The 15,654-nt window shown below is 40.1% G+C and overlaps 1 protein-coding gene across 1 annotated transcript in view; it reads right to left on the bottom strand.

Annotated features, from left to right (window-relative positions):
* Positions 1–3,661: 3,661 nt before the first annotated feature.
* LOC144250855 (uncharacterized) overlaps positions 3,662–15,654 on the bottom strand; it is a 28,248-nt gene continuing 16,255 nt past the window's right edge. Inside the window, exons 6-7 of the mRNA XM_077794065.1 lie at positions 5,874–5,953; positions 3,662–3,799 (exon numbers count right to left, since the gene is read on the bottom strand). The gene's annotated coding sequence lies outside the window, so the exon portion shown is untranslated. The remainder of the gene's footprint in view (positions 3,800–5,873; positions 5,954–15,654) is intronic.

Here is a 15,654-nt window from a genome sequence, read left to right on the forward strand (position 1 = left end):
CTTGGGAATCAACCTAACAAAAGAGGTGAAAGATTTATACAATAAAAACTACAGAACCCTAAAGAGAGAGATAGAAGAAGATCTTAGAAGATGGAAAATGTACCCTGTTCATGGAGAGGCAGAACTAACATCATCAAAATAGCGATATTACCCAAAGTTCTCTACAGGTTTAATGAGATGCCAATCAAAATTCCAACAGCATTTCTTGTAGAAATTGATAAAGCAATCATGAAATTCATATGGAAAAACAAAAGACCCAGAATAGCAAAAGCAATTCTAAGCAGGAAGTGTGAATCTGGAGGAATAGGGATACCAGATTTCAAACTGTACTACAGAGCAATAGTAACAAAAACAGCATGGTACTGGTACCAAAACAGGCAGGTGGACCAATGGTATAGAATAGAGGACACAGAGACCAATCCACAAAATTACAACTACCTTATATTTGATAAAGGGGCTAAAAGCATGCAATGGAGGAAGGATAGCATCTTCAACAAATGGTGCTGGGAAAACTGGAAATCCATATGCAACAAAATGAAGCTGAAACCCTTTCTCTCGCCATGCACAAAAGTTAACTCAAAATGGATCAAAGAGCTTGATATCAAATCAGAGACTTTGTGCCTGATAGAAGAAAAATTTGGCTCCGAACTACATATTGTGGGGTCAGGCTCCAAATTCCTTAATAGGACGCCCATAGCCCAAGAGTTAATAACAAGAATAAACAAATGGGACTTACTTAAACTAAAAAGTTTTTTCTCAGCAAGAGAAACAATAAGAGAAGTAAATAGGGAGCCAACATTCTGGGAACAAACCTTTACTCCTCACACATCAGATAGAGCCCTAATTTCCAGAATATACAAAGAACTCAAAAAATTAAACAATAAGATAACAAATAACCCAATCAACAAATGGGCCAAGGACCTGAACAGACACTTCTCAGAGGAGGACATACAATCAATCAATAAGTACATGAAAAAATGCTCACCATCTCTAGCATTCAGAGAAATGCAAATCAAAGTCACCCTAAGATACCATCTCACTCCAGTAAGATTGGCAGACATTGTGAAGTCAAACAACAATAAGTGCTGGCGAGGATGTGGGGAAAAGGGTGCACTTGTACATTGCTGGTGGGACTGCAAATTGGTGCGGCCAATATGGAAAGCAGTATGGAGATTCCTGGGAAAGCTGGGAATGGAACCACCATTTGACCCAGCTATCGCCCTTCTCGGACTATTCCCGGAGGACCTTAAAAGAGCGTACTATAGGGATACTACCACATCAATGATCATAGCAGCACAATTCACAATAGCTAGACTGTGGAACCAACCTAGATGCCTTTCAATAGATGAATGGATAAAAAAGAATGTGGGATTTATACACAATGGAGTATTATGCAGCACTAAAAAATGACAAAATCATGGAATTTGCAGGGAAATGGATGGCATTAGAGCAGAGTATGCTAAGTGAAGCTAGCCAATCCTTAAAAAATAAATGCCAAATATCTTCTTTGATTTAAGGAGAGCAACTAAGAACTGACCAGGGAGGAAGAGCATGAGGAAAAGATTAACATTAAACAGAGGCGAGTGGTGGGAGGGAAAGGGAGAGAGAAGGGAAATTGCATGGAAACGGAAGGAAACCCTCAACGTTATACGAAATCACATATAAGAGGTTGTGAGGGGAAAGGGGGGAAAAACAAGGGAGAGAACTGAACAACAACAGATTAGGTAGAGAGGGAAGATGGGAGGGGAGAAGACGGGAGATAGTAGGGGATAGGAAAGGCAGCAGAATACAACAGTCACTAATATGGCATTATGTAAAAATGTGAATGTGTAACTGATGTGATTCTGCAATTTGTATTTGGGGTAAAAATGGGAGTTCAATTTCCCTTTTCTCTCCCTTTCCCTCCCACCTCATGTCTCTGTTTAATGTTAATCTTTTCTTCCTGCTCTTCCTCCCTGCTCTGTTCTTAGTTGCTCTCATTATATCAAAGAAGACATTTGGTATTTGTTTTTTAGGGATTGGCTAGCTTCATGGAAATGGAGGGAGACCCTCATTGTTATACAAAATTACATATAAGAGGTTGTGAGGGGAATGGGATAACAAACATGGAGGGAAATGAATTACAGTAGATGGGGTAGAGAGAGAAGATGCCAGGGGAGGGGAGGGGGATAGTAGAGGATAGGAAAGGTAGCAGAATACAACAGTCACTAATATGGCAGTATGTAAAAATGTGGATGTGTAATCAAGGTGATTCTGCAATCTGTATTTGGGGAAAAAATGGGAGTTCATAACCCACTTGATTCTAATGTATGAAATATGATATGCCAAGAGCTTTGTAATGTTGTGAACAACCAATAAAAAAATGGGAGTTCATAACTCACTTGAATAAAATGTATGAAAGATGATACATCATGAGCTTTGAAATGTTTTGAACAACCAATAAAAAAATTAAAAAAATAAAAATGAAAAAAAATCATTGAATAAATCATTTATTAGAAAACAACAACAAAAATAGAACCGTACCCTGGGATGGTGGTGAAAATCATGCCAGGAGGGTCAAAAATTCGAGGCCAGCCTCTGCAACTTACCTTCACCCTCTCTCAAAATACAATTTAAAAAGGGGCAGGGAATGTAGTTCAGTGTCACAGTACCCCTAAGCTCAATGACCAGTTTAAAAAAACAACACCTTGAAGAAGAATAGAGGGGGGAAAGACATAAGAAAATAGAAGAGTGTAAAAGGGCAGACATAAATGGAACTACATCAACAGTGACATTATATGGCAATTAACTGAACAATCCTATCCTAAGGTAGAGATCAGCAGACAGAATGAAAACAAGGTCCAATTCCGTGCTATGTGCAGGGGTCACTGCTGGGACACAAATGTATAAAAGAGTTTGAAAATAAGAGAATGTGAGTCCTACACTATGAAAACAATTCTACTATACTACCTCCCCAACAACAGGCAAAATATTTTAAAACCAAAATTTATTGAAAGATAGCAGCCACGAGACATATACACATGAGCTTAAGGTGTTCCTGAAGTCTCCATCCTCTTTCCCAATGCCAATCCAATAATGAGGACAAGCAGTGAGATTACAAGAAAAAAAAAGTTGTTTGCTAGCAAAGGAGCATCAAAATAACTACTGTCCCAGAGGCTGGGATTCTGCCAATCGGAAAAAAGTGTAGGCTTTTCTTTTTGGAGGGACCCAGAGGTGCCAGGAATGAACTCAGGGGCATTAATCTGTGAGCCACATCCCCAGCCTCATTTATATTTTATTTAGGGCCTGGGTCTCACTGAGTTGCTTAGCACCTAGCCTTTGCTGAGGCTGCCTGTGCACTCTTGATCCTCCTTCCTCAGCCTCCCTAGTGGCTGGGATTAAGGCATCACCACCACACCTGGCGCAAAGCAAAACATTTCATTAACGAAATGGTATGCCCTGAGTTTGATGTCAAATAGAGTTAAGAATTTGGTTCTGTGTTTGTTTGGGTTTGCTATTGCAGAAACCCAAAACACACTCCAGGACACACAAAGGCCTGTAGAGTCCACATAATGTTAGATGATCCGCCCTCGTGGCCTCCCCGGGATATGAAAGCAACATGTTCCTCCTTTCACGTTCTTACCAATATGAACCATTCAGGGTCAGCTGAAAATGCAAGCTGACTTTGGCACCTGAAAGAGGACCTCATGTCTAACAGAAGAGTCGGGTGTCACAAGGACAAGGAGTGGGGAAGCAATGACAGAATGACCCACGTGCCACATCTTCCTCCCATGTGAAGGTTGAGATCTGGAGGGCGCTCCTGCCAAGAGAAAAGTGACACTCAGGTCTTGGGCTGGGGATCAGGGACCAGGCCACCTGGGTTGCCGATATGATCTGGGACCCATTTGTCAACCCTCTGCAACACCCATTTCCATGACAGTGACCCTCTGCAACACCCATTTCAATGACAGTGACAATCCCAGGCCTGCCTAAGTCCCTCATCCCCATATTTCATCAGGCCATGTGGCCCAGAACAAGAAATATAGTGAGAATTAGACCCAACTCTGCCCCAGTTCTTCTTCCTGGCTGTTTGGGTGCATACAGCCTTGGGCTCTGGCCTGTTCAAACAATCGAGTAGGAAGGTGAGACCCAGATGGGTGTCAGGGAGTCCTGCTGGATGACCAGCTTTCCCATGTCAGGAGAGCCACAAAGGGCTTGGGGTTGAGGTGGGGCTGTCCTCTGGCAGCAAGGGCAGCACAACAGCCTAGACACGGGAATTTCCTTGGAGGGGGATTTGGAGTGGGAAGAGAGGATTGAGACTCTGCTGCCCACCCCAGTGCCAGCCCATCCATACTAGATGCCTGGCCAGAAAAGCACCCCGACGAATCCTCTCAGCCCCATTTTTCTAGTTTTAAAGTGAAAGGTAGAGGGACTGAGTGCAGGAGGATTGCCTTGATCTGGAGGAAGCTCAGACGACACATGGGCTTAAGAAGTCAGACAGCTGGACAGGGATCCTGGCTCCATCCCTGGTCCCTGTGATGGGTGTGTCTCAAGAGGCTTGGTGTCCTTCTGTGTGAAGGGGGGTCAGAGAATGAGGTGATGCTGTGCTGCTCTGGCTGAAGAGACCAGAATTGTGCTAATGACCATGCTCTGCTCAAGGTTGTCTCCTACCTTGGGCTTGGTCAGAGAGACTTGGATGGCTTCAGTCTCAGGCCTCCTGGTTTCCTAAAGCTAAATGATTGTGGCCTCTTCTACTTGTTGGCAGGTGATGCTTGAGGCCCTTTTCCACAAGACAGAGTCATGTGGTCACTGTTGAATGATGACAACTGGAGCACAATGAGTTGTGGGGGTGAGAAGACCGGCCCACGGTTCTGAGGATGGCCTTGTGAACTCCCAACCTCACTCACAGTCTCCTGGACTGCAGGTCAAATCCCTGTCAGTGGAAGCTCCTCACACAAGGTCAGGTTCACCCTCTTCCTCAGCAGCAGGTGAAGCTGGGGCTTAAGGAGCTCCAATGAGTCCTTCCAGCTCTGATGAGATGGGAAAACTAATATCCTCTTCCTGGGATCCCAGGAAGGTTATGAAAAGAGCACATGTCCCCATTCCTCATCCCTGACAGCCCTTTTCCAGATCCTCTCATTCTCATGAGCCAGGGAAACCTTTAATTTTCATAACTAGTTGATGCTGTAGTTGGACATGATACTAAAATGTGTCCTCTAGAGCTCTGGAGTTGTTCTGTAACCTCACTTGCAGTGGAAGCAGAAATGAGAGTCAGGCTCCATCATTCCTCCTGCATTAAGAAATCCTGTGGGGCTGGGGATATGGCTCAGGCTGTAGCGCGCTCGCCTGGCATGCGTGCGGCCCGGGTTCAATCCTCAGCACCACATACAAACAAAGATGTTGTGTCAGCTGAAAAATAAATATTGAAATTCTCTCCTCTCCTCTCTCTCTAAAAAGAAAGAAAGAAAGAAAGAAATCCTGCAAGAGGAGTGTGGGAAGGGCACCCCCTGCCAGGCTCCTGCGGGATCACACAGCTGCCCTGCTCTCAGCATTCATGTTATCCTTGGACTGTGTCACTTGAGCAGGGAGTAGAGAAGGGACCTCAGATTCCTCAGGCTTCAGAGGTGCTGGGTGTTTGCACAGAGCATGTGGATAACTTCGGGAAAACAGGGGAGATAAAATAACACAGCCGGACTCAGTGAGACCCATTCGGTGGGAGGCCAAACTAGCATGTGACTGTCTCCCTTTCTGATTGGTGTGGCATCATCAGTATTCACTCTGTCATCTGGTTGCCTAAGTAACCTAGATGATAGCCCCAATCTTTGGGGTCCTGTGACTGTGTCCTCTTGCATAGGCGAGCCTTCCTACATCCCTGTGGGTCCAGCTATGCTCACCTGTCCCTTTGTGATATGACTTTTGTGTGCCCCTTCTCTTGCTCTGCCCTTGGGTGTGGCCTTCCTAGATGTCAGTCAACCTGCAAAAATTAACAATCAGCATTTTTAAAACCATTCTTAGGAAACACCATAAAGAGTAGCAGAAATATCTGAGGGATTCACAATTCGGAATTCAATTTGAATTTGTCAATCATTTTATTACAGATACACTAGAGTTTCTTTTATACTCTGGATACTAGGAAATAATTAAATATGTAATGTGAAATGTTTTCTCCTGCTCAGCAACTTGCTGTTGTTTTTTTATTAATATTTTCACATGTATAATCTTTTTGACAGCCACAACAATGTTTATACCAGATCAATAAACTAGACTATGGACCAACCTAGGGGTCCCTCCAAAGATGAATGGATAAAGAAAATGTGGTATATATAATTAATGGAATATCAGTCAGGTTGAAAGTAGACTAAAATTATGGCATTTGCTAGTAAACGGTTGGAGTTGGAGAATATCATGGTAAGTGAAATAAGACAATCCCACAAAAAAGAGGAATGTTTTCTCTAATATGCAGATGCTAATTCAGGAGTGATGGGGCACTAGGGCAGAATAGCTTTACCTTAGATGAGGTTGAGGGAAGTGATGGGAGGAAGGGGACACGGATAAGGGGACAGAAAAGATAGTAGTAGAATGAAACAGACATCATTATTGTATTATATATTTGATTATGTGACCAATATGATTCTGCAACATGTACACGCAGAATAAAGAGAAACGATATCCCATCCATGTATGATATATCAAACTTCATATATGTGCTCTAATGTCATGTACAACTAATTAAACAAATAAAAAATTATAATTTTTTTCACAAAAAGTTGTATGTATAATTATAATAACTATAATTATGTATTAATTATATTTTGATATACACATACATTTTGGGATGGTTAAATATAGAAACTGTTCTCATGCTCTTTTAAAAATAGGAGGAGATATTCTTTATGTCAAATTTCCTGTTCTTACTGGTGAGGTGGTACATGCCCATAATTTCAGTGGCTCAGGAGGCTGGACCAGGAAGACTGTGAGTTCAAAGCCAGTCTCTGCAAGTTAGCGAGGCCCTGAGCAACACCATGAGACCCTGTCTCTGAATAAAATATAAAGAATAGTGGGAGATATGGATTAGTGCTTTAATGTCCATGGGTTTAATCTTCATTAAGAAAGAGAGAAGAAAGAAAGAAAGAAAGAAAGAAAGAAAGAAAGAAAGAAAGAAAGAAGTATTCATAATTTGTTTTCTTTATTTGGTTTAATGCAATTTCTAAGGTATGTTATTCTCTTTCAAGAGCATCAAAATTTCCTCTCATTTTTGCCCTGAGAATTCTAGTATATTCAGTATTTTGATTTCTGAATGCTCCATGAGTGTCTTTTTTCACTTTTTAAATTTGTTCTCTTTTGATACACATGATCCTAGAGTGTATTTTGACCCTTTATGCATAAATAGGCTATAACTTATTCTAAGTAGGATCCCTGTCTTGTGGATGAACATGATGTGGAGTTATCTTGGTTGTGTATTCATAAAGAAACTGATGACCCATTAAGTCTGCTTTGTTCACACTTCCCCTTCTGCCTTCCCTTCTTTCTCTTTAGTCTAAAGCAATAGACTTCTATTTTGTGTCCCCAGCTTCCCTGGTTGTGTGTAACCATCCACATATATGCAGAAACATTCAGCCTTTGGTTTTTGAGGGTTGGCTTCTTTCACTTAGCATGATAGACTCCACTTTCATCCATTTACCAGTCAAGGGCATATTTCATTCTTATTTGGAGTTGAGTAATATTCTAATGTGTGTGTGTGAGTGTGTGTGTGTGTGTGTGTGTTTTCTCCATTATTCTGTTCAAGGGCATCTAGGCTTGCCGCAGTCTGGCTGGGTACAAGATCAGGAGCCACTCACAGCTTTGTAGATTCAAACAACAATTCTTTATTTCCGAACTCACACCAGCCCTGCAGAAACACGTTCCGGGGAAATCCAAGTTCTGCCACCCAATTCACGTCCCAAATACTTTCTGAATTCCATGATAACTCAAGGGGAACTCAGGCATCAGGATACGCCCTATTCCCAGCAGGAATAATCTTAAACCTGGAACTGCCCTAAACCCAGATTGTCTTAAACCTGGAACGCCCTAAATTTGTCTTAAGCCAGGAACGCCTTAAACCCAAGGAGGGAGAGAGATACTTCCTAAAACCTGCAGGATACACCATAAACCTGGATCCACCCTGGTCCTTGAGCAGGGTCACCTTTCTCAAACACACATGCAATGTCACAGCGAATTTCCAAGGCAAGTCCATTTAACATGGGGTACGCTGGCAAGGAAATTTCAATACATCATTCCTACTTGGCAATGGCCCTCAGCATCATTCCATACTTTAGGTATTGTGAATTCAGTTGCTAAAAACATTGATGTGCCTGCATCACTGAACTATGCTGATTTTCATTTTGGGGGGGTATAAGCTGAGGAGTGGGATAACTGGGTCAAATGGTAGTTCCATTCCAAGTTTTCTAAGGAATCTCCCTACTGCTTTGCAGAGTCCTTGCACCAATTTTCAGTCTGACCAACAATTTATGAGTTTGCCTTTTCCTCAACATTCTTATTTATATTTACTTGTGTTCCTGATAATTGTCATCCTGACTGGAGTGAGATAGAATCTCAGTGTAGTTTTCACTTGTATTTCTCTAATTCCTAGAGATGGCAAACTTCTATTCACATATTTGTTGATCATAGATGACTGTGTGTTTAATGTGTGACTGATGCTGAGGCTCCAGGTTCATCCTACTGCAGATGAACATTTAACTTTCCTAGAAACCTTTTAGAAAACACTTCTTTCCTCATTGATGGTTGCAATCCGATTGCTAAAATGAATTACTCACAAATGTGTTCATCATCCAATCTTCAAATATTTCCATTCGTTTATAGGAATCTGTTCTCATGCTACAGCTTCATGGCTTGATCACTGTAGTTTTTCAGTGAACATTGATGTCACTGTGTTAATGTTGAACCAGGATGAAATGAAAAGATCACCAACTCCAATTTTAAATCAAACTAAAGCAAGCTTGTATTGTGTACACAAAAGCAGTCCACAAGCGGCTGTCTCTCCCAAAGCTAGGATACAGAGCAGCACCCCAGCTCTTCAGGTGAAAGGTTTTATAGCTCCAAATGTTACAATGGTGGAGGAGTGCCTTGGGAATTTACAGCTAATAGAATTCTGGCAAGCATAATACAAAGGCAGATAGCAGGTTAATAATCTACATGGCTTAATGTTTCATGGTAGGGAGTAAATTGAGATTCCAACATCAGAATTTATGAGGTGCTCCTGGGGTTTTAGGGAGGGTTGTTACCTTGTCAAAAACAGACAGGCATGGGTGAGTTCAAAGCCCAGGCAGGAATTTCAAACAAGTTTAAACAGGTTGACAGGCCAAATAGAAATCTTAGTATTTTTTAGCAAAACAGAAATGAACTTTTCTTAACTTTTTCACGAGATGACTCCCAATCCTAAAAAGAATGGAATTTCATTTGGTTCATCATTAAACCACAGAATTTTCTCATACATTTTAAGAGTGGTTCACAGTTTTGGTTTTTATCACAAATGTATGTGGAATTTGGGAGCTTCTCAATCTCTACCCAAGTGAGGAGACTATACAGAACTTTTAGATCAATTTGTGGCATACAGTTTTCTTTTTTCAAATTTAAAAATCTATTCATAAATCTTATTTTGCTTTCACAAAACAATTATTAAAGTCATGAAGATTTAACAACATGTGAGACTTATTGAGTATTATTAAAATAATCTATCAGTGAATTAATGGCATTTTAAAAGAACAAATCTAGATGCCATTAACAGACAAATAAATAAAGAAAATGGATACACACACACACAATGGAATATTCTCAGTTAATAAAAAATAAAATGATAGTCTTTGCTAGTAAATAGATAGAAATGGAGAATATCATGCTGCACAAAATAAGCCAGTCCCAAAAATCAAAGGCCAAATGTTTTCTCTGATGTGCAGATGCTAATTCAGAGGAAGGCACAGAGGGTGGGCTGGGGAAGAATAGAGGCACTGTGTATTAGACAGAGGGGACTGGGAGGAGGGGAGGGTGATCAGGGGTAGGACTGAGAGTATCATAAATCAGACACTATTACCCTCTGTACATATATGATAACAGGATTGGTGTAACTCTACACCATGTGCAACAACAAGAATGAGAAGTTATACTACATCTATATATGATGTGTCAAAATGCAAGTTCAAAGCAAGGCTCAGCAACTTGTAGAGATCCCAAGCAACTCAAGAGACATTGTCTCTAAATAAAATATAAAAAAATGCTCAGTGGCTAAGTGATAACACATTCATACCCTGGGTAACAAGATATGTTTTCTCTTCTTAGAAAACAAGAGGAGGAACACCTTATGACAACTGTGAATTTACCTCAAAATGATCACACTGAGGGTTTTATTGAGCCTGCACTGAACAAGGAGGCCTTCCTATGCTTGGGCCCAACTGATAATGATAGTCCCCTTCAGTCTTTTCGGGGTACATCTAACACTGAAACACCTGATTCTGGTTGGCTGAATCACTCAGTAGTGATCGCCTCATGCTCACTGCCTGGGATACATGTATCCATATTTAACCATATTATGTTAATTCACTGCTGAGGGTAATTCAAGTTGAAGACACAGAAAAGGAAAATCTGCTGCCACATCTCATCTGGATTCCTCTAAAATGATAGTGTCCCCAATTATCATCTGGGACATGTATCATTACATAAACATATGTGTTTTATAATATACATGAGCACATACAAAGTTTTATATATATACAATATATGAATACAGTTTTGTGGTACAAAATGTCAAAAGCTTTTAAATATTGAAATATTTTTAAGTATCTTGAAACTCAACACTCACACACACACACACACAAACTAAATTGTACTTAATTAGCAGACATTCTGCATGTCACACCACCCCAGGCTGAGGTCACACCCAGTGTGTCACACATGCTGGGAAAGCACTCTACCATTCAGTCCCATGTACTGATCTTGACATAGAACCTTGCTCACTTCTCCAGTCTGACCTTTGACTCATGATCCTCCTGCCTCAGCCTCTTGAGCAGCTAGAATTAGAGTGTGTGCCCCAGTGCCACTAAAATTTTGTGTGCCTTATCAGAAGTGTCATTTTCATTGAGAAAATGTTTGAAATGAGAAAATCTAAAAGAATTTCAACTTAAATGCATCAGGAAGTTTTTAAGTCTTTTACAAACAAGTTCATAGCTTTTACAATTAATTCAATTGATGATTTCTCATCCCAAAACATCCCTTATAGGGCTGGGGATGTGGCTCAAGCAGTAGCATGCTCGCCTGGCAAGCGTGAGGCCCGGGTTGGATCCTCAGCACCACATACAAACAAAGATGTTGTGTCCACCAAGAACTAAAAAATAAATGTTAAAAATTTCAAAAAATAAATCCATTATATACAATAAGATTTAAAAAAAAAGCCTGAGTAGTAATGCTTTTACCATTTCACTGGAAAAATATTGCTTCATCCTAACTCTCCCTAGACTTGAGCACTGATAATTCAGTGAGAAATAAACATTCATCAAGCTGAGGCTTGAATGTGAGTCCACATGAAGTGAGGCCTACAAGAAGTGAAAAAAAAAGGGGCACCCTCAGTTCATGTCTGTCTACAATCTGATGTGGATTCAGTCCTTTGTCAACAAAAGTAAAAATAATAATGCTTACCTTGAAACAGGTAGCAAGGCTGAGAGAGGATGCAACTCAGTGGTAATGAACCCAATCCCCAGTACTGCAACAAATAAACAGATGCATGAAAAAGGCACTTGTTGTGGCTCACATCTATAATGCTAGAGACTCAGGAGCCTGAGTCAGAAAGACCTTTAGTTTGAGGTCAGCCCCAGAAATTTAGTGAAACCCTGTATCAAAAAAGAAAAAGCACCAGGTGCAGTGGAATGCATCTGTAATTCCACTGGCCCAAGAGGCTTAGACAGGAGGACTATAGGTTCAAATACAATCTCACGAATTTAGCGATGGCCTAAACAACTCACCAAGACATTGTCTCTAAATGAAAAATAAGGTGCATCTGGGGATGTGGTCTAGTGATTAAGAACCCTTTGTCTGGGCTGCAGATGTGTCTCAAGCAGAACGCTCACCTGGCATGTGCGGGGTGCTGGGTTCGATCCTCAGCAACACATAAAAAAATTTAAAAATAAAGATGTTGTGTCCGCTGAAAACTAAAATTAAATATTAAAAATTCTCTGTATATATATATTTCTTTTTTAAGAAAGATCCCATTGTACTAAAAAGAGAGTGATAGAGAGAAAAATAGAAAGACAAATCAGAAAGCAGATTGTATTCACATAATTCCAACAAGTTCCTCATAGGCCCCACACTCATTACCAAGTACTTAGTGTCTGTTTCATATTGGTACTTCTGTGAAAATTTGAAAAAAAAATTTTTTTCTTATGATCTAGAGACATAAAAAAAAGGGACTTGAAAATTTCTACCAGGCTCGGTAGAATGGGTTTGGAAACAGTAGTCACAACTTATATAACTAAGTTAAACTGTCATTACTTTAACTTAATTACTTCAACTGAGTTTCCTGCAAATGTGACTGCCATTGGGGTAAAGATTCAGGGACCACATTGCTCCCGTTGTAGATTAGTGTGAGGTCAGCTTGGGCAACAGAGGCCAACACTGTATCTAGGAAAACAAATGAGGGTGTAGCTCAGTGGTAAAGCAGAAGTGGGTTCAATCCCCTGTGGAGACCAGTGACAGTGATTGGGAGACAAGTGTCTGACATTGGGGTCTCTGATGACTTCATGGCAGTTCCATGCTCAGTGACTGGGAAGGTTTCTATACAAAAGTATAGGATGTCTGGTTGCTATGGCAATGCTCTCCATGGGGGTAACTCTGTTGTGAGAGCTTTCTCAGCTTTGAACTTATTCTCAGGCACACAGCTCCTGGGAATAAAGGAACTTCCTGGCTAAGACAACCACAATGTTTCACCAGTTCTACTGCTCCTGGATCTGCCCAGAAATTAGTAACCTTAAATGATGGACTTTCTTGAGACCTGCAGAATGCTCATAACATTGTGCATTGCAACTGTGGAATGTAACTGAAGAAATAGCTGCATACTGTTGCTAACTGTGTAACTTTCATGAATACAAAGAATAATGCTTGCATAGTCGTTAATCTGATTAATGAGATATATATAATAAAGATTGCTGGTGTAATACTTTAGACCTGCTGCTCCATTAGAGAGGAGTGCTCCACCTGATCCCAACTGTTCTATCTTCAAGTTCTGCGTGTTACTCTTTATTTCTTCCAATCTCCCATCAGACTTGCCAGAACCTGCTACTTTGGCCACACTGGTCGCAGCAATACCAAGTAACAAAAATAAATAAATAAAGTAAACACCATCAATTTACAATTAAATTACTTCATATGTTTTTTGATATGTTAAAACAAGGTATATGGAAAATAAAATTTCCAATAAAATGTGATGTGCTTCTCAGAATATTTAATACTCTAATATTTTCCAATTTGTTAAATATTGAAAAATCAGAATTATATCAAGGCATCCTGAAATCTTTAAACACAGTCACCGATAATCACAGAGAATCAATGAAATTCCAACTACAGAAACACAGATATTCTCTATCTCAACTTTTGCCTGGGGTACATTACTGCTAATTTGATGTGGCTCCATGTCTAAGTATTCATGCTCAATACCAAATATAATGAAAATTACTAATCCTATCTAATTAACAACTGGTATATATTTTGGCCTCAGATTTGGCTAATATTTTCTGTTTTCTCTATTTCAATAGCATTCTAATGCAAATTGTCCTTATCACTACCAGCACTAAATAAATTTCCAGACTACTCATCAGCTTTTCACAAGTGACCCGAGCAGAGACTCACAGCATCATGTTTTTGTAAAAGCACATCCTAAATTGCTGACTTCCACCTCCAAGGGTCCTTAACACACTTCTTAAAGACAAGAATATCTGACACCTCTTAGACTGCACTGGACCATGTGGCAACATGTTCTTCACTTATCAGTTTCACTTGAGCTCCCCAATGACATCATCTATAAATCAGAGACCTCCATATGGAATTCCTCCACCAACTCTCTGAAAACACAGGCACTTTTAGCACATTCAGAAACTCCTGCACAACAAAAGCTTCCACAAACTCTTTATGATAAGGACATTATGGCCACTTGTGATGACTACCAATTACTGAAGGTTCCCAGAGCAGGAAGCTGCCCCTTATGGACCTTGCTATATATTTTTTAAAACCATAGACTTGCTTTTTATTGAACTGGTAAATTTTACAGAGTTCCAAAATTAGTAAACCATGCCTGAGATTCCAAAAAAGAAAAGAGTATAATGGACAAGCCCATCCACCCATCATACAGTTTATTAAATCTTGGTTCCTAATGTATTTTTCTTGGAGGTACTGGGAACTGAACTCGGGGACACAACCACTGAGCCACCTCCCAGCCTTCTTTTGAATTTATTATTTGAGTTACTTTTTTAGAGACAGGGTCTCACTGAGTTCTTTACTCTTTGTAAGCCAGGTAAGTCACCTTACAAATCTCAGCATTTGGGCTCAGGCTGTGGTTCAGTAATTGACAACATGCCTAGCATGTGTGAGGCGCTGGGTTTGATTCTTAGGACAACAAAAGAATTAAAATACAGGAAAATGGAATCTAACACTAAGAGAGATTTAACCCAGAAAAACATGTTGCTTTCAAATCTTCATGCTGATGCAATGTTCCTCTCCAACCCAGGGTGCATTTTTGTTACCTCTGAATAGATAAAAAAAAATAAAATGAAATAAAATAAAAATTTCCTCAAGTCTGAACAAGTTCAAATGGATCTGAAAAAAGTAAGGTCCTACCACATTTCTATATACAGGGCTTTTCTCTAGTGTGATTTTATTTGATTTTTTCATTGGTTGTTCAAAACATTACAAAACTCTTTGACATATCATATTTCATACATTTGATTCAAGTGGGTTATGAACTCTCATTTGTACCCCAAATACAGATTGCATAATCACATCGATTACACGTCCAATTTTTACATAATGCCATACTAGTAACTGTTGTATTCTGCTACCTTTCCTATCTCTACTATCCCCCCTCCCCTCCCCTCCCATCTTCTCTCTCTACCCCATCTGCTGTAATTTAATTTTTTCCTTCCCCCTCACAACCTCTTATATATAATTTTGTATAACAATGACGGTCTCCTTCCATTTACATGCAATTTCCCTTTTCTCTCCCTTTCCCTCCCACCTCATTTCTCTGTTTAATGTTGATCTTTTCCTCCTGCTCTTCCTCCCTGCTCTGTTCTTAGTTGCTCTCCTTATATCAAAAAAGACATTGGCATTTGTTTTTTAGAGATTGGCTAGATTCACTTACCATAATCTGCTCTAATGCCATCCATTTCCCTGCAAATTCCATGATTTTGTCATTTTTTAGTGCTGCATAATACTCCATTGTGTATAAATGCCACATTTTTTTATCCATTCATCTATTGAAGGGCATCTGGGTTGGTTTCATAGTCTAGCTACTGTGAATTGTGCTGCTATGAACATTGATGTGGCAGTATCCCTGTAGTACGCTCTTTTAAGGTCTTCAGGGAATAGTCTAAGAAGGGCAATAGCTGGGTCAAATGGTGGTTCCATTCCTAGGTTTCCCAG

This window comes from Urocitellus parryii, chromosome X (assembly GCF_045843805.1).
Source record: "Urocitellus parryii isolate mUroPar1 chromosome X, mUroPar1.hap1, whole genome shotgun sequence".
Lineage (NCBI taxonomy): Eukaryota > Metazoa > Chordata > Mammalia > Rodentia > Sciuridae > Urocitellus > Urocitellus parryii.